The 26877-nt window shown below is 49.0% G+C and overlaps 2 protein-coding genes across 4 annotated transcripts in view; both read left to right on the top strand.

Annotated features, from left to right (window-relative positions):
- Rpn1 (regulatory particle non-ATPase 1) overlaps window positions 1–3074 on the top strand; it is a 68199-nt gene extending 65125 nt beyond the window's left edge. Inside the window, exon 23 of one of the 2 annotated variants that reach the window (XR_013310018.1) lies at window positions 2131–3074. The gene's annotated coding sequence lies outside the window, so the exon portion shown is untranslated. The remainder of the gene's footprint in view (window positions 1–2130) is intronic. The other variant, XM_077644521.1, reaches the window with a different exon arrangement.
- Window positions 3075–5494: 2420 nt separating this feature from the next.
- The window catches only part of LOC144110610 (rho family-interacting cell polarization regulator 2-like), a 128089-nt gene continuing 106706 nt past the window's right edge, over window positions 5495–26877 (top strand). For both annotated transcript variants that reach the window (XM_077643633.1, XM_077643635.1), the window contains exon 1: window positions 5495–6053. The gene's annotated coding sequence lies outside the window, so the exon portion shown is untranslated. The remainder of the gene's footprint in view (window positions 6054–26877) is intronic.

The raw sequence follows: 26877 nt of genomic DNA on the forward strand, positions 1-26877 counted from the left end.
AGCTTGTAAGGTGGTGTTATGTGTAACAAAATCTTTCTTTTAACGTGCTGCCGTCGATCGTAACGCACAGTTGAGACTCCCACAGAAAAGCAATGGGGAACGCTTTTGATGACAGTAATAACGTTAGTAGTAGTAGTAGTAGTAACTTTATTCATAGAAATATATGGGTGTGTCTCGGTGTCGAGCCACTCTTCACATCTTTTGATGTGGTCTGTGACTCTTGTGGCAGGGTTGGAGCCCCTAGTCCAGGGCCCCGCTGAGTCTTGCCGCCAGGTAGGCTTTCCGGGCCATCCTGTCTGGACCGCCGGATCCTCGCTGGAAAGCATCCTCTCCCACTGCTCCGCACTCGGGATTCTTTTTATTGCCGCCGCATTTGTTCTCTTTTCACACCACGTTGTATGACTTAACGTGGCTTTGTCCTCGCACCACGGGCATTTGCTGCTACATAGCCCTGGGTGGATCTTGCTTAGCTTGTTTAGATTCGGGAAAGTTCCCGTTTGTAGCTGTCTCCAATAGACCGCTTCCTGCTGGTGGAGATTTTTGTGAGGTGGGGGATATCTAATCCTGACCCCCTTATAGTAATTATAGTAATTCAACGTTAATAGCGAAAACAAAACGCAACATTGCCGTCATGTGGTCTGCGGATATTTTGATTTTTATACTGAAATCTTACATGATATTAAAAAAAAACTAAGTTCATAAACTGTTTCCCGCTCAGAAGTGTTTTTTTCCAGAATTGTTTGGTATGAATTCAAGATTAAATGTGCAGACAACCGGCATTCTACTCACCACAACTCCGTATAGCTACACGAATCTAACGCGCGTTCTGTTGTTGCAGTGTTTTTGAGCACGTGACTCAAACAAATTGCCGTTTTCGCTGCATAATTATCAGCTTCTTCTAATGAAGCGGCGTGGTCGCTTTCATGGTTCTATTACATATTTGTGCGCCAGTACATTCAGGACACTCATCCTGCACTGCTTGCTATTCGTATGGAATGACTTCTGTGCTATATGCAATGATTATTTTTTTATATCCCTCTGCACAACTTAACGGGCTACTTAATTCAGCGCCTTTACTTTCATCCTTACATTATGAAAGTTGAGAAAATGACATTTCCGGTACACACGGTATGCTGTGGCGACCACCGAAAATTGAAGGAAGTGACTGTTGTATGGTAAGCAGTTCTAAATTCATCCTAGGCCGCGAGCAGAAAATTTAGCTGCAATGGGGACAGAAGATAGGGTGCTCAAGCATTTTTAAAGATTGGCTCAAATACTTCCAGTGGTCGAACTAGAAGGGTGACTGGCAACATTCTGACCGGTTTAGATAAACGCTCTTCTGCTTTTAAGTCATTCCTAACAGAAGAATCCGTGCTTTAACGCCAAAGTACGATTCATTCATTGGCAATTCAGTCATATATAGTACGGTTAAAGTACGTGAGTACTAGTTAATTAAGGAGGGCTAAGGAATACGTGAATACTCACGTACTCCCTCGGCATCACGAATGTAAGTGAAGATAGTTTCAGGCGCTGACTTAACGCAATGGTGCTATCCAGATGTTCTTACCTCCCTTGGCAACTTCTTAATTTTCCATATATGTAACTCATGAATGCGGCAGAACTGTCCGGGCTGCCGCCGCGGGGCAAATCGCAGTCCCATTTTCCGCACGAAGAAGAATCCCAGGCCCGCTATCCTGGATTCTTTCAATTATAACTGCCTGTGTGCCTAAATTTCGCCTTTTGGAAGTGTTTGCGTTGATCGTGCATGTTTCAGCGGACGAGACTTGTAATCTTCACTGGGGGCTTGAATGGCAGTTGGCGGTCTTCGATAGGTAGGTTGCGTCAGCTACGAACTGACTCTAAGCCTCTCGTTACAAAACCTTCGATTTAGTGATACCTCAAACGCAGAGCAGCGAAAGGTGTGTATACGTTGTGTGCTGGAAAGTTTGGTTTAACAGATTTGTATAATGAGTGGAGCGCTGACGGCGCAAGCCGGTTGGGCGCTCGAGAATATTGTACTGGGGATAATTTTGCAATGTCCAGTGTCCAGAGCATTCCACACTGGACGCGACCTAGATCACATCTACTATCTCTAGATTCGCTTACACTGTCTGTGTTTTCATGCTGCAGGCCATCGAGTGTTGCACACCGAACAGCCAAGGAACAACTCTATGGGAGAGGGGCAATGTTCTCGGAAAGATGAATGGTGCCCTGATGAAACTCCTCATGAAGACGCCGAAGAACCCAGCACCTCACCATCAAGATTAGTCAAGGGTGCTCCTGATGGCGAGTGGACCGTGTGGCTGTCAACAAATCTGAAAAAAACATGCCAGAATTATTGGGGATAGAATTGCTAGAATTGAGGCTTGCGGATGAATGGATTACGAAAGCAATAACCTATTGTAACAGATTTTTTAAATCACCATCCTGCTATCGCCTCTACTGTAAATGAATCGTCGTCCATAGCATCTTCAAAAAAAAATTAAACGTGTGTTTGTTGTCACTTTAGAAGACACGATTTCTTTTTCGGATTCCGCTTTCAGTACCTGTAATATACTTTTTACTCTCTTGTCGCGTTCTGCTTCTAGTGCTTGTGTGATATCCATCGTTTTTACCCTCTGTTTCAGTGTATGTTAATCTATTATGTTTTTTTATTACACAGTATGTTTGAGTGTTGTGTGATTTCGGAAAAGGAGCTGACATTTGACAGGTATCGATGCCTTTTTGTCAGCCTCTAAGACAGACCTTCTTCTTTGTACCTTGTCTGCCTGAATAAAGTTTCATTCATTCATTCATTCATTCATTCATTCATTCATTCATTTATATATTCATGTTTGGATTATCACTTGCTGAGTCGGTCATGCTGTCACACGGTGCTCAGTCGGGAGCCCACCAGAATTTACTGTTGTGAACACAGCCGCTGCGCCGCCTGACTTCTATGGGTGTTGGCTGGGACCCCGCCTGCAGTCCGAATTATCCGGATCCCTGGATCAGCGGGATTTTCATTAACGAGGCTTTACTGTGCGAGGAGTTGTGCTGGCTTTAGCACAGCACCAATAATGATGTTGCGTTTTGCTTCCCCAGAAGAGCTTTCCCTCCATGAAGTCCCCAGTCTAAGGGACATTCTGATTTATCCATTGTATCCATAGGTTGGAGGACGTAGGCTAGTAGATGAGCTCAGGCAGCACGAAAATTCTCGAAGTCATCTAATATAACTGCGTATTGGAACGCATACAGAGGACGTGCTAGCCGCCTGCTGAAGTCCGCTGGAGGTGCATAGCCCGTGTTACTGTCTTTGAATAATCGAGACAAATATAACTTATCTGCCCTGATAATACTATGTTTAATGAACAGAGGCATTGTTGGTAGATTCATGGCCGCCCATGACCCAATGAAAAAAAAATGGCCAGGCTTAGCTTGGTTAAGCCAAGAATGCGTTGCATATCTCGATGGAGTTCCGTGCTGCTCCGTTGACTCGATAGGCTATTGACTCGATCGCCATTGAAACTGCCCGTGTAGCAGGGCCCTCGAAATGCCCGTGTGACAGGGGTATAAGACTGTCCCGGCGAAGGAGCGCAGCTCTTTTATACAGATGCCGTGACGTCAATCATAGCGCAGCGCCCCTAGCGGGAGGAGCGGGAGTCAGGTGGTGGCTGCGGCCGCGCGCGACCGCGCCAGTTGGGGCCCAGCTTTTCCTCCGTGACGTCACGCACCGGCGCAGCGCCCCTAGCGGGAGGAGCGGGAGTCAGGTGGTGGCTGCGGCCGCGCGCGACCGCGCGAATTGGGGACCAGCTTTTCCTCCGGCTGTCGTGACGTCACGTCACGTGGTTTGGTGGCTGCCCGGCCGCGCCCAAGGGCTGAACTGAGTGATTGCAATATGCAACGCATAAAAAGCGTGCATGGCCCGTCGATGGCCAGACTCCGGCAGCCACCCAGGCCGTCCATAGCCCTTGCTCGGCAAACCAGCCCTGGCCGTGGTTGGGGATCGACATTGGCCTTGCACGAGCCGATCACCGCTTGCCGACACCGGGCCATGCCTAACGATGGCCTAACGATAAATTGCCTTTCATACTAGATCACACCAGAATGGCAGCATACAAAATACATGAAAAATATTCGCAAAGCCTAATTTGGATTTTCTGTAATTTAGGCATTAAAGGAAAGGTCTGCTGCCTGCAGCTTATCAGAATGGAGTAGTCGTTTGGCCCAGTGCCGACACGTTTACAGGTGAAATCTGAATAGTAATATCACGCCGTCACGAACACCAATGCGTAACGACAAGCAAATGCGACACGCATATCAAGCTTTAGAAACACTATACGAACCAGAAAAAGTCCATGTATCACCAACATGCTAAGCGTTCATCCACAGAACGAAGAATTTTCACTATCTTATACAGTCCAAATCTAAAACCCTGCCGTTGGAGTCAGTGGCTCTTGCGCGTTAAGCAATATTATTTTATTCATTTGGGATTCTGTGGTTACACAAACGAGAAATGCTAATGAGTGCACGACGTTGCAAATACCTTCTATTAGAAATAACAGTCCAGTCTGCAGCCGCCGCGTTGGCTCAGTGGTTATGGCGCTTGGCTGCTGACCCGAAAGACGTGGGCTCGATCCCGCCCGCGGCAGTCGAATTTCGATAGAGGCAAAATTCTAGAGGCCGGTGTACTGTGCGATGTGCGTTAAAGAACCGCAGGTGGTCGAAATTTCCGGAGGCCTTCACTACGGCGTTCCTCATAGCCTGAGTCGCTTTGGGACGTTCAACCCCCATAAACCATCAATAGTCGTGTCTGCAATCTTTGTTGCGAAGATTATGCAAACGTAATGAGGCTAGATTTTCTCAGGCACCACGACTGCACGACATGCGCATGTCATGAAGGTCATGCTTTCGTATATTTAAAAAAACGTTCAGCCGGCTGTTAAGCGTACGATCAAGATGTAGCGTTTTGACTACATCACATAATTACGCATAATTGTCAAAATTTACCCGAAGTGGTTGAGGGCCAGGAGTGGCCCGGTGTCAGCCTGTGTTTGCTTGCCTACGTGTCGGTGGCCAACTATTGCCAGGCGTTTGCCAGTGGTCGGTTGTTTGCCTTTAGCCAATCATGGGCCGACACAGCCAACCGTTGCCCGAGGCTGGCCCGAGCTATGTCGGCTGAGCACATCGGCTACCAACTCGAGGCCGGCGAGTAACCAACCATCGGCCGTTGGCCAATTTCTCTTGGGTGATATCCTTCAAGCCCCCTTTTTTAGTAAAAAAAAAAGAACTTTGCTTATTACATATTCACCACGGTACCTGTTCGGCGCATGAGCTTGGCGCAAGATTGTTTTCTTTTTCCCGCCAAATATCCTTCATCGCTCTGCGGTTATCAGCACCATCACGTTGGGGCGCTACAAGTGCTAGAAACAAGTGTCCGCGGTCTCCAGTTTCGGTTTCTCCTAGTTACGAGCGCCGTCGCAGGCCGGCGCCACCATCGCGCTTCTCGCGCGGCGCACTCTGCAAGCGAAGCGCGCGCGCGGCGCATCTCTCGAGCGCAGCTTTCTCCCCCGCCCGCGTGACGACGACGTCGACGACGGAACAGCCGGTGTTGTGCCGCGCGGCTGTGCCGTGGTGGTGGTTGCGCGGCAGTGGCTTATTTTGTCCGTGGCGCGAGTTGGTTTTTAGAGGCGAGGCCAGCCGTTTTCGAGAGTGAGAGAGCGCGTGAGGAGGCCCTCACGGCGACGAAAGGACGCAAGCGAACGAGACGAGAAAGCGTCTGCTGCAGCCGCCGCTGTTGGCGCTGTTTTGCTTGCGCGAAACCGTGTGCGCGCACTGCTGTCGACTTCGACGGGATTCACTGTTGAGCGCATCTTCGACGAGCGCTACGCGCACCGATGGATGACTTGGTTTACCTGCCGTGATTGCCGCTTAGCAACCGCCGAACGCTGTCTGCCTCCGTGCCAGTGCGAATCGTGTTTGGATTGGTGCGTCGCCGCCGTTGCCGCGAGCGCATTACGGAGCCAACGGATACCTTGAGCCGATCCTCTCGACTCGGGCGCCGTCCAGTGATGGTATGTTTCCCGACGGATTCTTCCATTTCTTTTTCTATGCGCGCATTATTGGAATCCTTAGTGTGTGGTGTGCGTGAGGTATCAGTTTCCAGCGAAGCGACGACCCTCTTCCATTTTGAGTCTCGCAGCAAGCGCCTGTTAGCTCGATTGAAAGTGGCGAGTGCGGTGTAGTTGCGAAATCGTTTTAAAGCCGCTTTGCACGTTATGTTCCGACGTTCCGTATGGCCTACATACGCTATAGTAAGCTCTAGCGCAAGTGTTTCGTTTGTTGTACCCGCGGAAACGACTGTTTATTAGTTCTGAGCGTTTCCAGCCTCGGGTGTTGTATATACCTACACGGCGCAGCGCCGTTCCGTTTGTCTGAAGCCGCAAGTAACCGTAGCCGTGCGTATATTACGCCGCCTCTGGGCCTGGTTTCACCTGTTTCACTTCACCTGACTTCTCGTGAAAAGGTTAATTACTTCTTGTCATACTCGTTTATCTGTCTTCGGAGCACATATATCACAACTATAGCGTCGTTTCATTGCGCAATCAAGCCAAACCCGTGCCCGACATAGTACTACCACGGGTAATCAGCTTTTGGCGAGCGAAGTTAGTAGGTACAGATATTCACTTAAAATCAGGCTGAATCAGTGCACTTTTGTTGCCTGTATTTGCTTGGCATACCGCTAGCTCTAGCGCCAGTTTTTTTTTTTTTTTTAATTGACACTGACTGCTCTCGCTAATAACGCATTGTAAGCGGACGTGAGGGCTTTAGCAGGTCGATGGGTGCGCGGCGCTCCAAGCTTTGGGGCGCTGCATGCAATGGGGTACTACGTTCGCTTGCACCTGCCGTGGCGTGATCGAGGCATGGCAGCGCGGATTTCCCTTTTTTTTTTCCGCTGAATGTGGAAGGGGTGGTGCCCGGCCGTAGAGGTGCTGCGTAATTGGGCGCAGTTTATCCCCGTCTGACGTACTACGGTAGCCGCCCGCGCCCGCCAAATGAGCGCTAGTGGTCACGCCATTTGAAGCTGGCCGCGCGCGCGCGTTACCGTGACTCGTAAATTGACGGAGGCGGGTCTTCTTTGTAGCGGTGTGCTGCGCTGAATGGCGTGTTTATGTCGGGTGGCGTGCTTTGGTTGTCGTTTTGATAGCAGCGATGTTGGTGAAGATTGCATCGCTGTTTTTTTTTTTTTTTATAGCACGACAGTTTAGCGCGCTTCCAAGCACGTGGCCTTGAAATCTTCATACCTAAAATAATCCGCACGTACTGGCTCTTGACTAGCGGCCCTTAATTCCTTGGTCTTTGCCTTTAAATGTATCTATGGTTTTTGAGCGCTCGACTCGGAGCTTTTTTATTTATAAGTTAAATGACCCAAATAGCCACCCAGAGTATTTACAGGAAGCTGCTCTTTCAGGAGTGCTTTGTTGAAACTGCGCTCTGTCAAGAAATGCATTACCTAAACTGGTGTTGATAAATCCGTACTTGTGTCACTGTCACGCGTTTACATTCGACTTCGAACTACTATATACCTCGATTTGATCACAGGTCACAAGTACTTTCTTATCGCTCAGTCTTCACTGGGTTATTCGTATCAGTTCTTATCACGGAGCATATCGGGACGTGTTAGTCGCGTTCTGACGGCACTTCAGAGCATTGCTGTGTTCTGACGGTGTTGCAGCAAAACCCGGCATGTTTTAATGAAACGGCGCTGATGTGACGAACTAACGGATATTGCGAAATAATGGTAGTAACGAAACCGCGTACCGAGATTTCTGTGCAGGTTGGAAAGTCTCAGCCGTGGTCGGAAGTATAAATCTTAGCCCATAGCCCACAGTGGTGCTGTGTACCTAACAATTCGCGAACGTAACAGTTGATGAAGAATTACTAATGAGCACCAGACGGCTTCACGGCGTAACAAAATGTTCTACTTAAACGTTTGCTGCATAGTACTATACTTGGAGTTAGTAATCGTTTAAAGCTAGGCGCATATAAGGTGTCGACTTGCATTTATTGCGCTTCATGTTCACATTAACCGTGAAAATGCCCAACCTGTCACGTATACGATATCGTCAGCAGTTTTCATTTTACCCGGCAAAGCAATATCAACTAATTCCTCACAGCATTACACAAACCGTATTTCCCACTATATTTATTAATTCAGTCCAAGTCGCAGCGGGGCGTGCCGTAAGATCACTCACTGCAAAAGCCTAGCTTCCTCACGATTCAGCCCTAACATTACGACCGGTGTCAGCAGGTGCTGGAATGATTTTGAATTTAACTATTGATTTAATGCGCCCGAGTACGTTTGGTGAGTGTAATCGTTTTAAAATCACCACAAATTTTCCTGATTTTTTTTCCCCAGCCATCCACCGTTTTCTTCCCTTTTGTTTTCTGTGACGTAGTAGCCGCAAACGACGCAATTCTGGAAGCTCGTAACTTTCATTCCAAGTCTGCTCGGGAATGATCGCTTTTATGACACTTCGCCGGGGTGACAACGACGTTTCGGAAAGTGCCCTTTCTCGCTATCCCGGCGTAATGGCTGCGACGCCGCCGCCGACAGATAAGATAACGAAGCCGGTAAAGCATCCTGGCGGCATGCTCTCTTCGCTCCTGCCTTCTCTATTTTTTCTTGTTTTGTTGAGTCCGAAAACCGCGTATATGGCGTCGTCACGTTAAATGCACCCCCCTCCCCCCCATTTTTTTTTTTTCCTGTGTAACGAACCCTGCTTCTCCCGCCCCGTTTAGTGTTGCCCCCTAATGTTCAGCGTATTGGCGCGCTTCACGCTTTAAACTCCGCCGTGAATTGAAGAGGAATTTGCTTATCGTCAACCGCATTGTTGATAAGTATGAGCAAGCGATTATTAGGCAACTTAATTAGTTGACAGGGCTAATTCACCCGTTCGCGCGCACCCTGGCAGCTGTACTTCCTTCTTTAGCGCCCCCAGAAACAAATAAACAAAAAAGCAATACCATCGAGCATTGCGAACAGGTTACTTGGACGTGCGAGATATCGTCGCTTCATTTTCTGCTCGCACCTCTGTATATATGGTTATTGTGTCATTCATGATGTCACTGGATGCACGTAATTTCGGTTGCGCAGGGGAGGTATGGGAGATGCGCAAAGTATGCAACCAAACGTGTATGAAGTCACCGCTTATACCAGCCATTTCGGTCTTGAGATGTAATCGATCAAAAGGAAACGGATATGCAGCCAAGTAATGAGCGTGGGATTCCAGCGCTCCTATGGGAGGCGCGGGATATAAGCAAGGCAGCTTGGATGACGTCACCGGATACAGGTCAATTTGAACCTGAATTGCAAGAGATAAAGGGAAATGTTCATGTTACAGGCAGGTACCGAATGTGGACAGTGTGGCCGTAAATTCACACAGTGCTTCGGCTTGGTGGCTGGGGCCTGCAAAGCACAAGGCCGCAGGTTCGATCCCAATTGCTGCTCAGGTCGAAAAAACGTTTATTAACGGAGATATACGCCTATATGGGAGTAATAAAGGGAGTAAGCTGTCATCTGGCTCACTCCCTTTCATGAAAGGGTGTAGAGGGCAGGTTACGGAGGTATACGCATATATGGGAGTAATAAAGGGAGTAAGCTGTCATCTGGCTCACTCCCTTTCATGAAAGGGTGTAGAGGGCAGGTTACGGAGGTATTCGCCTATATGGGAGTAATAAAGGGAGTAAGCTGTCATCTGGCTCACTCCCTTTCATAAAAGGGTGTAGAGGGCAGGTTCTCTACCCTTTTTACTCCCTTCTGCTTACAGTGTAGCCCGCATGTGTAGCCTTGGCTCAAGAATGAGTCCTTTAACATATACCCGACAGGGTCATGTTGGACTACTCGTGTATTTCTGTCGATCCTATTGGTTACGGCGGTTCGCATATGTACTGTTATGTGCCGAGAACGACGCGCATTTTAAAAGGAACAGTGGGCACTGCTGAACAAATTTTTATTCGCGCATAAATTCGATTGCTCGCCTTCTATTTGTACGGTCTGGGTGCGTTGTTTTTTTTTTTCGGCAGCAGAATATTATTTTGGGGTTCAGCGTTCACTAGCGCTAGTATATGGCTGTCTGTGCCCAAATGCGGTTGCGAGGATGGGTTGTTTTTGGGTCATGAAATTCACTTTTTTTAGTTATCCCTCCAAATACAATGTGATAACGTGTCCTTAGAGACTGATAAGGAAAGCAAATGCACGCAATTAAGGACAGCAAAAAACATTTAAAATAAGCTCAGTGGGCGTGGCTCCAATTCGCTTCTCGCATGCAGAGCCGTGATCGACCGACCTCCCAGCTAGCGCGTTTTTCGGATGAGTCACCGGAGAAAGCTGGATGGATGGCTGCTCCCTTCCGAGACGCGAGATTCCTTGACATTTTCAGCGCCGCTTCTTTTCGAGCTACAAAAACAAAACCTCCCCCGGGCGTCTTCGCCGAATCGGCGCTCGAAACCTCCGCGAGATTTCGACGCAAACAGTCGCACTCTCCTCTTTTTGCGATTCGCTCGGATTTCACTTTTAGCTGCGTCAATTTCCGGCGGGAGTACGCGCCTGTTCCTCCGAGGGCGGCGCCGACGGAGAGCTGCAAAGTCGTCCGCATTTGTTCAACGACCGCCGCGTGCTCGCCCGCAGCCGGGCTCCAAGCGGCCTCGAGCATGACAGTGAACTGCGGACCAGCTGTTCCATCGATCAGAGATTCCAATGTCGCTGCTCGCCCGATGTATACGCACATGCGATGTTCCCTCCCCCTTCTCGTTCGCTCTTGCGCGTATGCTCACTTTGAGTAGTTCTCCGCAGCGGTGTGGAAGCTGCAAACCTTGTCAGCCAATAAGGGCCGCGCGCCTAGCCTGACGGTCTATCACTCGTTTCGAATACCAGGCGCACTGATTCAAGAGGGGAAAAAAAACCTTTCGCGAGAAACGAAGAAACAAAAAAGCACCCTTTGATAACTATAAGTTGCTGATTGGGAATAATTGAGACACGAAATTTAGTTTCTGTAGACTAACAATAGAAACAGCCTGCAATAACTGGCTATCCATAATCGGAAGGATAGCGCAAAGATACGCGAACGAAAGCGCATTTTAAGGTATGCTTTCTTTATGGTAACCACGATATACTGCCGCGGTGGCGGCTCAGTGGTTGTGGTGCTCGGCTACTGACGCGAAAGACGCGGCTTGGATCCCGGCACCGGCGGTCGGATTTCGATGGAGGCGAAATGCTTGAGGCCTGTGTACTGTGCGATGTCATTGCACGCCAGGTGGACGAAATTATTCGGAGCCCTCCACTTCGGCGTCCTTCATAGCCTGAGTCGCTTTGGGATGTAACACTCCATAAACCATAAAATTTGTGATATACTGCATTCTGCGGAGACCACCCATAAGAACCGTCTCATAGGGCACGGAAAAACCTTCTAATACTACTTCACCATGCATTGCTTCCGCAGAGACAGTAAACAGGCTAGGCGTGGCCGCCGTATCTGTTTATTCCGCATTTACTTGTATACCTCCGTCTTCTTGCACCCCCGTTTTCGCATCGGCGCTGTGGATGCTTGCAGTGCTGGATTATAGTGGATGCCTATATGCTCGCGCGTCCTGTGGACTGCGCCACGTTTATCTTCCCCATGCATCCTGTCGACTGCGCCAATTTCAGTTTCCAGGCGCTCTAAACTTTTATGGTCATGTGTTTTTTTTTTTCATCAGCTATTCCCAACCCCCAGCTTCATGTTCCCGCAGTCGCTTGTCCTAATCCTCGCCATTATTGCAGCATTCACCTATGTTTATACTCTGCTATTCAATGGCTCAGCTGGTGAAGCGGGAGTGCATCCTGTGGACTGCGCCACTTTCTATCGTCTCCATACATCTTGTGGACTGCAGCTATTCCCAACTCACAGCTTCATCATCCTTAGCCATTATCGCAACGTACACCTATGATTACACTCCGCTATGCAGTGGCGCAGCTGGTGAACCGAGTGCACGCCTTGCGCCTTTGCCAGTGCTGCAGGCAACTTCCGAGCTAGCGTGTATATAGATTTCAGTCTCCGCCTTTCTGTCTCTCTCTGCTGATCTGTCCAAGTCACTTTTTCCTCTCGTGCGTGTCTTGAGTCCCACCCCTGACAGCTGGCTACATTTTGTGCGTCACTGTGACGCAACGGATAGGCCTCTTCGCGAACGACAGTGATGCATGATGGGGGCCGAGAAGGGAGGCAGGTACGTGTTGCTGACGCCGCCGTTTGATCGGACGCTAAGACCGTCTCTGACGGCAGCGGCGTAATTGAGCATGGATTCTGCCGCGTTGGCGCCGTAGGTTATACTGACGGCTACACGGCAGTCGAAAGGTGACTCTCGCTTTCGAAGTCCCCGTCCTTGCCGTGACGTCTGTCTTTTTTTCGTATTGTTTCTTTTTCGTTGTGAGGAACAGTGCAGCTGCGTCATCGCTTCTCGGCGTAGTACCTATCGTGCTTTTGTTCCTGATAATGTGCGTCAAAGCTGCAATGCATTGCCGCGGCAAAGTTATTTGGGAAAACGATGCACAGAACTCTGCTCCATTCGGAGCCACTTCTTTTCCCACTGATACTCGATGCACTTAAAAGCCATCTATTGGCGCCATGGTGGACGATGGAGTGGCTGGGCTGTAGTTTCTATGCGTTGCGTTAAATATCTGCGAACTTCTACAAGCGTGTAGTTAGGCATGGAAGTGTATCCCTGTGAATTATTGCTAACGGACTTAGCTGCGTTAGTTGGAGAGCAGTCGGTAGTTCTCGCCCTGTCTTAGCAGCCGTCGCGGTGGCTGAGTGGTTACGGCGCTCGGCTGCTGGCCCAGAAGACGCGGGTTCGATCCCGGCCGCGGCGGTCGAATTTTGATGGAGGCGAAATTCTAGAGGCCTTTGTACTGTGCGATGTCAGTGCACGTTAAAAAACCCCAGGTGGTCGAAATTTCCGGAGCCCTTCACTACGGCGTCCCTCATAGCCTGAGTCGCTTTGGGAGGTTAAACCCCCATAAACCAAACCATAAACCGCGCTGTCTTAGCGGCGTGTTTCGCCTATAACGCGAAGTACGTGTATGGTAGTTTATACCTAAGCGTCACCTCACCAGTGCGCACAAATCATTTCCGCCTCAATTTTCTCCGTTTCATACGCCTGCGTCTATCTCTTCGAAGCGTGATTCGAAAACATCAGCTCTAATGTCCGTACGGGTAATGTAATAACAGTAAATTGGCTTTTGGGGAAAGGAAAAGGCGCAGTATCTGTCTCACATATTGGCGGGAACCTGAACCACGCCGTAAGGGAAGGGATAAAGGAGGGAGTGAGAGAGGAAAAGAAGAAAGGGGTGCCGTAGTGGAGGGCTCCGGAATAATTTCGACCACCTGGGAATCTTTAACGTGCACCGACATCGCACAGCACACGGGCGCCTTTTGCGTTTCGCCTTTATCGAAACGCAGCCGCCGCGGTCGCGTTCGAACCCGGGTACTCCGGATCAGTAGCCGAGCGCCCTAACACGCTGGATTGGGATAACTGCCTCCTCGGGACTTCCAAAGGAGTGGTCTGTTTGCACGACGCCTTCACCAAAACAGATCTACCCAAAATACGACAGCGACTCCGAATGCAAACGACCACTTGTGTATTGTGTGTGTCGCGCTTCTTAAGTCCCATCATCTGGCTTTCTCATCAGTGACGCACACTTGCCTTTCGCGTTCCAGCCGCTATGTTTTTCTGTGTCACTGCAATGGCTGCATGCTACGCGCTCATACCTGCATGCTACTATATCGTCCTGGCAGCCCCATCACGCTGAGATGTGCACTGAAATGTAGATGTCCACCTCAGACGCCCTTCGAAAGATTCTTCGCTTCTCAAACTTCCAAGTACAGAAGCGCCTGATGGTAGTTTCGCATTCATCACGCGGACATCACGTCGTAGAGAGCGCTGTAAATAAAATCGTGCGCCCTTCACCTTAATCTCATATGGGAACATAATGAGCCTAATCTCCTGAATAATCTGTGAAACGGGTGACAGTACCCTGGCTTATTCTCTACTCGCATAGGAAGTATCGATTTTCCCGCCAGCGAGCGTTGTCCTTGCAATTCAGATCGAGCAAGCCATTTTTAGCATGAGCATCGTGAACTTAAAGCAACGGGCCGAATATAGATAGGGCGGTGTCACCAACTCACCCGCGCCAGACGTTTGTTCTTCCAAACCAACTAAATACACTCTTGCGGTGTTATTGTGTTATCATAGCATCGGGAACACTTTCCTTCCCTCGATGCTGAATTGTATAGATAAACGCTGGACTGGGAGACGGCACTTTTTTTAAAACTGATTTTGCTTCAGATCATGTACACTTGTACATAATTCAGTACATTGGTGAGCTGGGCGAGTCGGTACATGATTGCAGAAAGACAACCAGCGCAAAAGACGGAGACACAGGACAGGAACTGAAGGGTACTGATACTGAAGGGTATAAATGTGACCCTTTCTGAAAAAATAAATGCAGTCGATAGTCCAGCGACGCGTCCTTTGTTCCTGTTCTGTGTCTCCGTCTTTTGCGCTGGCTTTCTTTCTGCTACTTGCACATACATTTCTTTTAAGACCTAACGATAGCTGCAGAGAAAAGTATATATATTTTGGGGCCAGAAATAAAGAACATTATATCAAGCAAAAGGCGAAAGGCAAGCCCCAGATCTGCGTTACTTGCCAAAGAAAAGGGGGCGCTTATTCCGCCAGGTAGGTAGGAGAAAGGGGGGGGGGGGGTTCTCATACATACGCCACCCAAACGGGCTTCTACCGACGCGTCGATCATCTGCGTAACTTGGTCGGGACTTGTGGCCGTCAACGCACGTGCTAGCGTCTAACGTAGCATTGGGCATAACCACACGCAATGCATAACGCAGCCCACTTGGGATAGGTTGCTTTTCTGCCTCGGGCGTCGACAATTCGGGAAACTGCCGGGAGGATTTAATAATACCTTCCTCTCGAGAGCGGGCCGCGGGCGTGCCCTCAAGCGCAGCTTCCGCCGAAATTGGGCCCTCGCACCATGCGGAATTGGATCTGGAACTTGGCAGTCCACGTCCTCCCCTCTCTGTCGCTCCGAGCACGGACAAAACTCATCTGGATGCGCGACGCGAGGATGATGCCGCAGAAGAAAGTAAGCACGAGAGAAAGAAGAGAATAAAAAGAAAGATAACGTGCAGAAGATGACAGTAGTCCTGGCAGGAAGGAACGTTCACTCGATTTTCGGGTTCCTCTTCCACTCCTTTTGCGGTCGCACCCTTCCGCCGTAGTTTGCGATTGTCGTAGAGAGGGCGCCACTTTACGGTGACACCGTGCCTCGAGCTAGGCCTTTTTTGTTTTGTTTTACTCGCGGCGTTTAAACTTTCATGTGCACTCCCTCCCGTCTCGCCAATTCTGTGCAGCAAGCAGAAGCTTTGGGAGCGTACGCTGCAGATTTGAGCCGCGCGTTGCGAAACTTAAGAGACCTCTGGCTGCAATACTTGTATTGCAGGTAAATGGTTGCGCGTGATTTGAGTGCACTCACGTGTACAGGGTGCTGCATTTCCCTTGTACAGGCGGCCTAAATGTTGGAATCAAGAAATAGCTTCATGTAATTAATAATAAGATATGCTTGACTAAGGTAATCGCCTGGACCAGCTTCGTCTTTGTAAATATCTTGTAATTATATGGGATTATATTTCCGTCCTGTGTTACGTGTCTGCTAGCGCTGGATTCACCTAAAATGCTTACTTGAACATGGACCAGCTGGCCCAGAACTTCGCAGTGCTGAATGCCTACTTAGTTCGCGGCGCTCTGTGGCTGTTATGAACAATTTCGTAAAAAGAAAGAAAAGCTACGGAATAAATAGGAAGCTTTCTGGCAGTCGAATACAAGTAAAAAAAAACGCGGCTTTTCCCCGTCACAGGACTCCTTTCCAAGCCAACGGCGTCGGCCGATTCTCATGATCCTGTAAGCGTCACAATGCAGGGAGAGGGCTATCTCCGACCATGGAGGGAGGGGACTATCCCCTTTCATCTGCTACTCCCTGCATTGTCACGCTAGTAGGTTCACGAAAATCGACCGATGCCATTGGCTGGAAGGCGGTTATTTTTACCGGCAAAAGCAGCTTTTTTCTTGAGTTGTATACGACTATAGTATATGGGCATGTATACCTCACACAGACAAGCAGTTACCGCACCTCGGAATTTTGTTTTTCCACAAGCGAGCATTTGAGGTTATGCCGTTAATGTCTGTACCCAAGCGCTACTCAGATGCTGCTAGCTGCTGAGCACTCGGCCGTCGAAACCGTGGATGTGTTCTGTGGAGCTACGCCATTTTGCCGGTGCTCTTGGTAGCATTACCTGCTATTTAAAGAGCGTTGCTGCGCGCGACCTTCGGTGTTTTTTTGTTGTCTCGTACGGACGGCCACTATCCTTAATTACGTATCGATTCACGGTGCCAACGCGTGTTCCGTAATGCCGTCTGTGACGTCACTTTAGACGTCAATCTGCTTCTGCATGATGGCGGCCAAGATTCCGGCCTGCTTTCACGTTAAAATAATACGAGCCATAAAATAATCGCCGCCGTTAGAGCGAGGCGTTTATTGAGTGAAACAAGTAACAACTGCGCAGTAGTCGGTTTTTTCTTTAATAGAAAAGAATTAACGAATGTTACATTCCACTTCAACGCTGTAGCTATAAGACGTGCCTATCGGGGGGGGGGGGGGGTGGGGGGTTCGATCGCAGCTGCTTTTTCCAGGGAGTTAACCATTTCAACGGCGGTACTAACGTCTATTACATCATAGTGGTAATTTGTTGCCTTTAGGGAAGTGCTTTCCTTTTATTCAATATCGATGTGGCCTACATGGCGGAATTACCAAGCTATTTAGAACACGCTAGGTAAACATAATAATAATAATAATTGGTTTTGGGGGAAAGGAAATGGCGCAGTATCTGTCTCATATATCGTTGGACACCTGAACCGCGCCGTAAAGGAAGGGATAAAGGAGGGAGTGAAAGAAGAAAGGAAGAGAGAGGTGCCCTATTGGAGGGCTCCGGAATAATTTCGACCACCTGGGGATCTTTAACGTGCACTGACATCGCACAGCACACGGGCGCCTTACCGTTTTGCCTCCATAAAAACGCAGCCGCCGCGGTCGGGTTCGAACCCGGGAACTCCGGATCAGTAGCCGAGCGCTCTAACCACTGAGCCACCGCGGCGGGGCCTAGGTAAACAGCTGAAACATAAAACAGTGTGTCTCAAGAACGTATATCTGCCCGAACAGATATTGCAACTTCAAAAGCTGTACCGTTGGCAGCAATTGTAACGTTTTTATGAAATGTTTGTATCGAATAACACGAAACACGTACCCTGCGCCGCCGCAGTGGTTATGGTGCTTGGCTGCTGACTCGAAAGACGCGAGTTCGATCCCGGCCACGCCGGTGGCATTTCGGTGGAATGCTGTAGAGAACCTTATACTGTGCGATGTCAGCGCACGTTAAAGAGGCCCAAGTGGTCGAAATTCTCCGGAGCCCTCCACTACGGCGTCCCTCATAGCTTGTGTTTGAGACGTTAAACCCCATAAACCATTAGCGAACGGGGAAATTTTTACCGGGGACATTTTTCCAGGGACATTTTTCCAGGGACATTTTTCCAGGGATCTTTTTCCAGGGGCCTTATTTCCAGGGACCTTATTTCCAGGGACCTTATTTCCAGGGACCTTTTTTTCCGGAGGCCTTTTTTCCGGAGGCCTTTTTTTCCGGGGACCTTTTTTTCCGGAGGCCTTTTTTTCCGGGGACCTTTTTTTCCGGGGACCTTTTTTTCCGGGGACCTTTCTTCCGGGGACCTTTCTTCCGGGGACGTTTTTTCTGGGGACGTTTTTTCCCGGAACCCCCTGCATATTGCCTCGACCAGCACACCAGCGGTGTAGTACACCCTCAATTCGCGCAATTTCTGCGACGAGGCCAGCTATGCCGTCGCGTGCAACATTCGCTTTTCCTTGGCGTCACTCCCGGCCGAAGAAACTCCATTGGCTGCCAATAAGGCCGAGTGTCTTCTCCCTTGGGCTCCGTTCGCATAAGCGATGCTATACGTGAGTCGGGTGCTGAGGGCATCCGTATCGTGCCATCTCTTGCCTCGCGTTCCTTCGCACGCTTATCCGGATGTTATTCGCGTTCGCGGCGTCGAATGTGCGCGTGCAGCGCGCATACCGCGAGCTTCCTCTCCCCCCCCCCTCCCCCCCCCCTTTTTTTTCCTTCTTCTGAATCCCGGGCGTACTTTCGATTTGGACGAGTTTAGTGTCCGTAAACACGTTTCAATGGACAACGCGGCACGTACGGCTCTTATCGTTTGGCGCCTCCTTTCTTGAACTCCTCAAGAATCTGGTGTCTCGTACCGGCCAGCTGGCAAGGTCTGCGCTGTCCACTTCGGCGAAAGGAGCGGTTGAGATACCGCCCCGTTTTGGAAGGGGAAGGGCGGCGCATCGCGGACGGGGAAGGAGTAGACGCGGCAGCCATCGGGTCTGTAGAAATGCGACTTTCCGGGGATTCACGGTGTCGCCATCACCGTTGTAGTACGTCGTAACTCAAAATTGTTTTGTTTACCGGCTGGCCATGAAATGATGTCCAGAGTGGCCATGTGCATTGTAAGGTTATGTGTGTCATGTGTGGACATGGCCCATATCCATATGAACAGTTCCGTATGTGTCCATGTGTGGCCATGCATGGTCGGGGACATTTTTCCAGGGACCTTTTTCCAGAGACCTTTCTCCAGGGCCCACCATAGCCATGGCCATATGTGGCCATGGTCGTGGCCGTGGGCCATATGTGACCATGCATAACAGAGAAAGGCGGGCTAGTTGGTGACTATAGGTGCATTCTAATGCATAATATGCATTCTAATGTGACCATGTGCCATATGCGACCATGTGCCATATATGTGACCATATGCCTTATGTAACCATGTGCCATTTGTGACCATGTGCCATCTGGACATACATTACGGAAGCCAACAGTCACCGAAATCAAGGAGCATAGAGGATATCTTTTTTTCAACCACATGAAGCCGGTGGTATCCGAACCCACGACCTCCGAATTTCGCGTCGGAGGTCGTGGGTTCGGATACCACCGGCTTCGTGTGGTTGTTTTTTTCTTATGTTTTTTATTAATCTCCCGTTGATGAAAACTGCAAATTGAAAAAAGGCATCCCCAGTGATCCTTGGCTTCGGTGATTGCCGATTGGCTTCCGTCAATTGTGTCATAACGAGCACCTCTTTCCATTCCTTTGCCTGCTGAGTTATATCTCGACATGTTTCGTGTGCGCTCATGGGCCATATGTGTCCACATGCTGTATCTGGAATTGTCGCGTATTTGGACAGGTGCTGTATGCGGAAATGCGGCATATATAGCCACGCACCATATGTGACACATGCCCGCGTACGAGGCCTGGTTGCATGTGGCACGCGGGCCACATTAAATAGGGACGAATATGCACAATCGGAATCTTGAATCATTCGTTAAAATAACTTGTTGGATGAGTTGGTTCGTTATCGTAAGGCGACAGGATAGCGCTACGCACAGCACACTATTACACATAAAATGGAGGACAGGGACAAACTTTCTCCGCGGCCTTATCCGTACCGTCCTTCACCGTCTTCGTGCGAAAGCTCAAACATTCCGCGCGCACTCCACCGTATTTGTGCCGCGCGAAACAATCCGTTGACCGAGCCTGCGTCCACACCTGACTGCACGGAAGGCACGGATTCAAATGCGAAGGCGGAGTGCAAAGTGAGACGGGAAAAATCACGGCGCCTTCGCGCCTCGGGTGTCTTCTCTTACCCGTGAGGATTACGACACGCGCATAGTATGTACTCGGCGCCAAGGTCTACCCGAGCGCGCGCGCGTTCCACCGTTCTTCGTCTCGAGCGACGAGAACTCGCACATGTGTGTGTATGTGTGCGTGTACGTTTCTGCCGAGAGTCGCATGATTCACGGCTGTCTTCCCGGAAAGGCCGTAAACCGCCTCGAGAAAGCTGAGGCAAGCCCATGCGCGCGTATCCTATATGCGCATAGGGGAGAAGGACGAGCGTATGCATGCGCGGCATCCGACATGCGCCTGCAGACTTTCGTCACGAACCGGTAATGCCAGTTCCCGCCCGTACTGGAAGTTTTGATTCCTGCTTTTCCATAACCTTTTTTTTTCTTTATATCATGTGGTAAGCTCATATGATTCTTCTCATTCCTTCACGTAGTTGGGGATGTTGAAAACCCGGCCACGCCTTTTTTTATATCTTCTCCTCGTCTTCCTCACTTGTCAGTCGTCTCGTCACGTGACATCCGAGGCGCTCTTTCGCCCATAGCGCGTGCTCGCTGCGTGGATGTATGCAAATCGGCGCAAGCCTGACTTTTTAAGAAGGAAGGTTGCTCGCTAGGAACATGTGGTGACGTCAGCGGCTGTGTCTTGCGCAGACGTTCAGCTGTACATAGTACATCTGTAAGGAGGCCGAGGTGTCTGCATCTAAGCCGTCTGTTGGGGCTCTTGCAGCATCCATGCAAGTCCTACACACAAAACAGGAATACGCCTATACGGTAGTAGAAAAGGGAGTAAGCTGTCCCCTAGTACACACCCTTTTATAACAGAGTAAGACGACAGTTTACCCCCCTTTTGCTCCTTTCTATATGGGAGTAGAAAATGGAGTAAGCTGTCCCCTTGCACGCACCCTTTTATAAAATAGAGTAAGACGACAGTTTACTTCCTTCTTACTCCTTTCTGTATGGGAGTAGAAAAAGGCAGTAAGCTGTCCCCTAGCGCACTCATTTTTATAAAGTGGAGTAACACGACAGTTTACTCCTCTTTTCCCCTTTCTATATGGGAGTAGAAAATGGAGTAAGCTGTCTCCTAGCACACACCCTTTTATAACAGAGTAAGACGACAGTTTACTGCCTTTTGCTCCTTTCTATATGGGAGTAGAAAAGGGAGTAAGCTGTCCCCTAGCGCACTCATTTTTATTAGATAGAGTAACACGATAGTTTACTCCGTTTTTGCTCCATTCTATATGGGAGTAGAAAATGGAGTAAGCTGTCCCCTTGCACGCACCCTTTTGTAAAAGAGAGTAAGACGACAGTTTACTTCCTTCTTACTCCTTTCTGTATGGGAGTAGAAAAGGGAGTTAGTTGTCCCCTAGTACACACCCTTTTATAAAAGAGAGTAAGACGGCAGTTTACTCCTTTCTGTTTAGATTGTAGGTGCGAGGATGAGCTCCTTTCACCTTCAAGATATATATGAAACGATGGCGATGCACCCAGCGTGCCCCAAAAGCATATCTCTTACTTCGCGCTCTGTACCTTTGGCAAAGGCTGTTCAGTGCGTGTCTGACACGTGCTTCGCACCTCTGAGTTGCTCTCGGCCCCGTTAGAATGGGCTGTTAGTATCCGAAGCGATTGACGCGCTCTTCTGTTCACTCTAATTGTGGTCAAGATACATACCACTCCCTATGTAGCACAACTCTCGGGTTCTTCTCTTGGGCTTTCTTCTCTCTTAGGCTTTCAAGTACGGGATGTGCTTGGAGGTTTTTGTTCAAAATGTCCAACTGAAAACGCCCGCTATTTTGTGATCCTCGACAGACTTGGATATGTATAGCTTTCCCAGGGTGTTCTTCCTCATTCGCGTAAGTAGCTGCACATGTCTCAAGAAGCTGAGGTCATGTGACCTTTGTCACTTTCTCGCTGGCCGAATCCACAAGTCACCGAGTGCTTTATTTTTACATATTTATTTTGTTTTTTACTGTTTTTTCTGTTATTACATAATAGTAACAATAGTAGTGATGTTTATTGCACAAATCGCAAACAACTTCACAATGGGGCGGGCCATCAAAGCCAGATACAGGTAAAACAAAGGAGAAATAGGATCAAATTGGTATTTAAGAATTACATGTCAGCAAAAAGAAGAGATAGAGTTCAGGAAGTCTGGTTGCCATATCGAGGATTGAATACTTGTTTTTAATAATTATCAATTAATTAATCTTTGAAACATCCTGCAAAGGTCAGGCCTGTAGTTCATTAATTTGTATCTTGATTGAGTCGTTACGTTTAAGTTTGATTTTTGAATAGCTCATTTTAATTACAAATTGATTGCTTTTATTCCCTGAGGCAATGAGAAAAAGTCCCCATCGATCTTCAACATTTCTTTGTGCCTCGTCAGTAGAGCTGAATTCCCTAGCTCAAGCACCGACCACGTACAGGGTGTTTCACTTAAGACATTCCATCATTTTTAAAAACACGCTTTTCGAGCTAGAAAACATTTTCTTGGGCATGCCATAGTCAACGCTGTATTGCATCGAAGTGCAGCCAAGACGTGCTCACTAGCAGACTGGTTATCTAATATTGAATAGTTAACTTTTAAACTATATTACTGTCAGGCTTCTTTATTGTAACTTGTGTAGCCCACCGTAACAAAATCGCGGTAACAAAATTTGGCTGTTTCAACGAGTTACGTGCACCGGTGAGGTTGCTTTATCCGCAAGCTTGTCGAATGCGCATTTAATAAGGCGCGATGTAGCCAAAATTTGTTGGTCCGCAGCGCGAAGACTAACTGCGTTTTCGAAGTTCTAAGACCTGACATGGATATTACATAAAGTGTGCTACAGGCCTGCAATTAATTAATGAACAGTAATAGTTAGGGCTTATGCTTTTGTTTATAGGGGTTCCAAAGCACTCAGGCTATGAGGGACGCCGTATTGAAGGGCTCCGAATAACCTCGACCACCTGGGGTTCCTTAACGTGCATCGACATAGTACAGTACACGCGCCTCTACAGAGTTTCGCCTCCATCTAAATTCGACCGCCGCGGCCGGGATCGAACCCGCGTCTCTCGGGTCAGCAGCCGAGCGCCGTAACCACTGAGCCACCGCCGTAACCTACAGTAATAGTTAAAAGGGTAACTGTTCAATATTAGTTAACCGGCCTGCTAGTTAATTAGCACGTCTTAGCTGTGTTCTGATGTGCTGTACAGTAGGGGTCAAAAATCTCTGGACCACGTGTTCCTCAAACAAAGCCGATAGCTCTGCTATTAGCCTCAGGCTGGAGATCATACTTGTTCAGGTGAAATTCAAAATTTTGTTCTTCCATCTCCACAAGTCTGTTCTCCAGCCGCCGCATAATAGTAGAGCTATCGGCTTCGTTCGAGGAACACGTGGTTCAGAGACTTTTGACCCCGACTGCACCGCTAACAGCGCTACGCCGAAAAAGCGCTCTTCTAACTTAAAAAGCCTATTTTTAAAAACTTTGTGATCTTAGGTGAAACACCCTGTACGAATTCCGCCTAGCTCAAGCACCGGCCATATACGGCCGACGCTTCGGAAAGGCTCTTCCCCCCCGGTTGGCCCACACTGCATTGCAGCGAGCGTGCGTTCCCCTCCGTCGGGCGCGGGCTGGTTAGGTTGCGCAAGCGGGTCGTAGCTGACGTCTGGGGGCGGTGAATCACGCGTCCCATCGCGGTGGGGGCGCACCCGTACACGACTACGAACGTCGAGCCACGCACGCCCCGGGGGGGGGGGGGGGGGGGGGGTGCGCTTTTTGGAACAGCCTGCGGGTTATCTTCCTTGCTTGCCCACCCGTCGTATTGGATGTCTTTCTCGCCTTCTCCGAACGGGACGATGACTCGTTGGCGGCGCTGGCATGCCCGGAGCGCGGGCGCTCTTCACGATTAGTATTAGTGCTACTACTGTTAACAGTGATTATTTATTTATTTATTTATTTATTTATTTATTTATTTAGAGCATACTGCAGGCCCACTGAAGGGCCCCGGCATGAGGGGCTTAATAAGCACAAAACAAAGTGCTAGGCAAAACATCAACAAAAACAATTCAGTGAACGGCCTGTTCTAAGGCATCAATGTCAACTACTGATGATGGTGGTAGCTCATTCCACTCGGTAATGGTGTGGGAAAAAGAACGAAAATTTTAATATGCTAGTTCTGGAAAAGTAAGGTTTTTAACGATTCAGTGTGCCTGTTTCTTGTGGACCTGGACGTTATCGGTTGAAGATACAAATCGGGAGCCATTGGCAATTTATTTCTTTTTAGTAGAGAGAGAAATCGTAACCTTAGTATTCTGCGCCGAGCTTCAAGGGACTGTACATTATGTAATTTATGTTGAAGCATTAGAGCAGATGGTGAGTCAGCCGCATTACAAGAACTCAGAGCAGATTTGTTCCATTTGTTCTAGACATTTATGATATGCCAATTAGCCGAACTAAACTTGGGGCCGGGGGGGGGGGGGGGGGTTCACGAACAGTAGGAGAGTATCAGGAGACCCTGCTAGTAGACGGAGCTAGCGCCTTAAAGCGGCATGTGCTTGTACATTTAGGTGAATACCCCCTGTATCATATATAGACGATGATGAAAACGTTCTTTTGACCCTAGGACCGCGCTCTGATGCACGCACACTCTGAAAATCCTTGCAAACCATGGAGGCAGCCATCATGGTAACGCCTCTCGATAACCAGCCACCGTTACTGTGGGGATCAAATGCAGGGCGTACTAATGTGTACTAACATGGCGACAACAAACAATTTTTTCAAATCGCATGATTCATATCGGTAACTTGGTGGGCGCTACCGACAGCATTCCTGTAATTTTTTTTATAAATAAATAGTGTGCTAGAAGCGCAACTGTATTCCGTTTCGATTGATTTCAACGCATATAATTTTTTAAACACCGAGTCGTTGATTTCTTCTCCTTTTGTGTGGGAATTTTTGGCAGTACCGTGATGACGTCATAAACGTTTACCTCAACCTCCCCTGCACGCTTTAGTCTCCTGCCGTGCACTGCGTTTTTCAAAAATGGAGATGACTATGCTTTTTTTGGCGGTGCCGCAGTCAATGCACGTACTGTCGCGCGCACCGTCGCCCCCAAAAGTGGGAGGCGATGAGTCTCCGCGGCAAGTGCATATTTAGGCTGTGGGACGCACCCCACCGCGGCGGCGAGACGACGGTCGGAGGCGTTGGGTCGGATGCCTCTGGTGTAGACCTTTTGGTGTGTATGTGTGTGTTTTCGGCGCGCTGATGTGTTTATTCGCTGTGCCGCCGCCTACTAAACTTCCGCCGCCTAAAGCTTACATAATTTGCGGACCTGTAGTTTTTTTTTTCATACCGTGTTTTGTTGGGAGGCGTGACGCTGTTTCGTTTCTGGTTCACGCGCCGGCAGACGTAAAAATACGGACAGAGCTGTCGGGCGGATTTTCGGACACATTTTCGGACGGATTTTCGGACTCAGTTTCGGACGGATTTTCGGACGGAATTGTCGGCCGAATTGTCGGACGTAGTTTCGGACGAAATATCAGGCTCATTTTTTGACCAAAATTGTCGGACGGAATTGTGGAGCGGAATTGACGGACGTGATTGTCGAGGGGCAGGCGTGGTGTGATATAAAACCGAAAAACTGCCGCGCTCTTTTCCCGGGCCCAGGAGGTTGACAGCGGACGATGTGTGCCGCACTGTCCACGAGAACGGCCAGTCCCTGTTCTATCATAGTTCCTCTCTCTCAGGCCCGCCTGGGTAACATTGTACTTAACCACCAGGTGGCGTACGATGGCGAACCAGTTTACGGTACGGCGGAAAAAAAAACTTTCCCATAACACGGCTAACGGTGTAAAATGTACAAGAGAGAACACCAGGCAAGACCAGAAAAAGTGGGGGCTGACTCGTTCGTAAAACATGCGCAGGGGTTTCCAGTGCATCGAAGTCGACACCCAAGCCATCTGTCATTTTCCGCTAGTCTCACGAGGACGTGGCGGTAGAGGTTCGCGGGCCGAGGTTGCGTCACAAACGCTGCGAGAACGCTTCGTCCACCGACCCTCCTACCCGCCGTGCACTCTGACGTCATTGTGTAATTCTGGCTACGCCTCAGGGGCAAACACACCGTAGTCTAGTAATATCGTGCAGTGCAACACGAGGCGAAGTTTCATTGCACGCTTTACAGGCGTTCAAACTATAACCCTTTCTTGCAGGCTTTTTCCCAAAACCTCCTCACTCATCACTGCATTGGTGTGTTCCAGAAAGTATCACATTGTCTCCGTATATACGTAAAAGCGTGAAGTTTCCTGTTTTTTTAGTGCGCTAGCACTTATGGCTATTTTCCGCATTTAACCGTTCTGTGTTTGAAGCCTACTTTGTGGCACCTGCCCACCGGAGGGGGCAACCTGCCCATGTGCCGTGTAAATACGGACCTAGCAACTGGCTCACCGCGTCAGGTGGCAGCTCAATTAATCACGACAGGCTGCTTTTGAAAAGCAACCAAACCCACCGATGGTGGCACCTTCCATAGAAGGGCAGTGGCGCGTCGCTAAACCGCTGCGCCACTGCGCCAGGAGTGGTATGAGGACTCCCAGGGATCTAGAATGTAAAGGAGAGAATGACTAATTCCGAATATATGTCGACATTAACCCTTTATTGATGTCCGAACCACTGCCATCAGTGAACACTGAATCCGGACATCGGAACCGAACCGAAAACCGAGGTGCTAGCGCACCTAACTCCAATTTGGCCTCACATCGCAAATCGACCATCATTTTTTTTTCTCACCTCAGTTTAATCGGTTATTTAAGCTTTCGGTAACCATTTCTACAGTACGACTGGGCTTTGTCTTGCGCATGCGCTGAACTGTTTAAAAAAAAAACCTTTTTCGAAAATGTAAAAAAATCATCGTTGGCCATCAGGTGTTGCATCACGTGCTACAGCTGTGGAAAGGGTGGGGGTACTTTGATATATAGACGACACTGCACCACTTTCCGAGGGTCGGCTTTTCTGGAATTAGGTGGGCATACCCCACGCTCGAATAGCCGCGTAGAGGGTCCGCGGGCCTG

Source organism: Amblyomma americanum, chromosome 11, assembly GCF_052857255.1.
Source record: "Amblyomma americanum isolate KBUSLIRL-KWMA chromosome 11, ASM5285725v1, whole genome shotgun sequence".
NCBI lineage: Eukaryota > Metazoa > Arthropoda > Arachnida > Ixodida > Ixodidae > Amblyomma > Amblyomma americanum.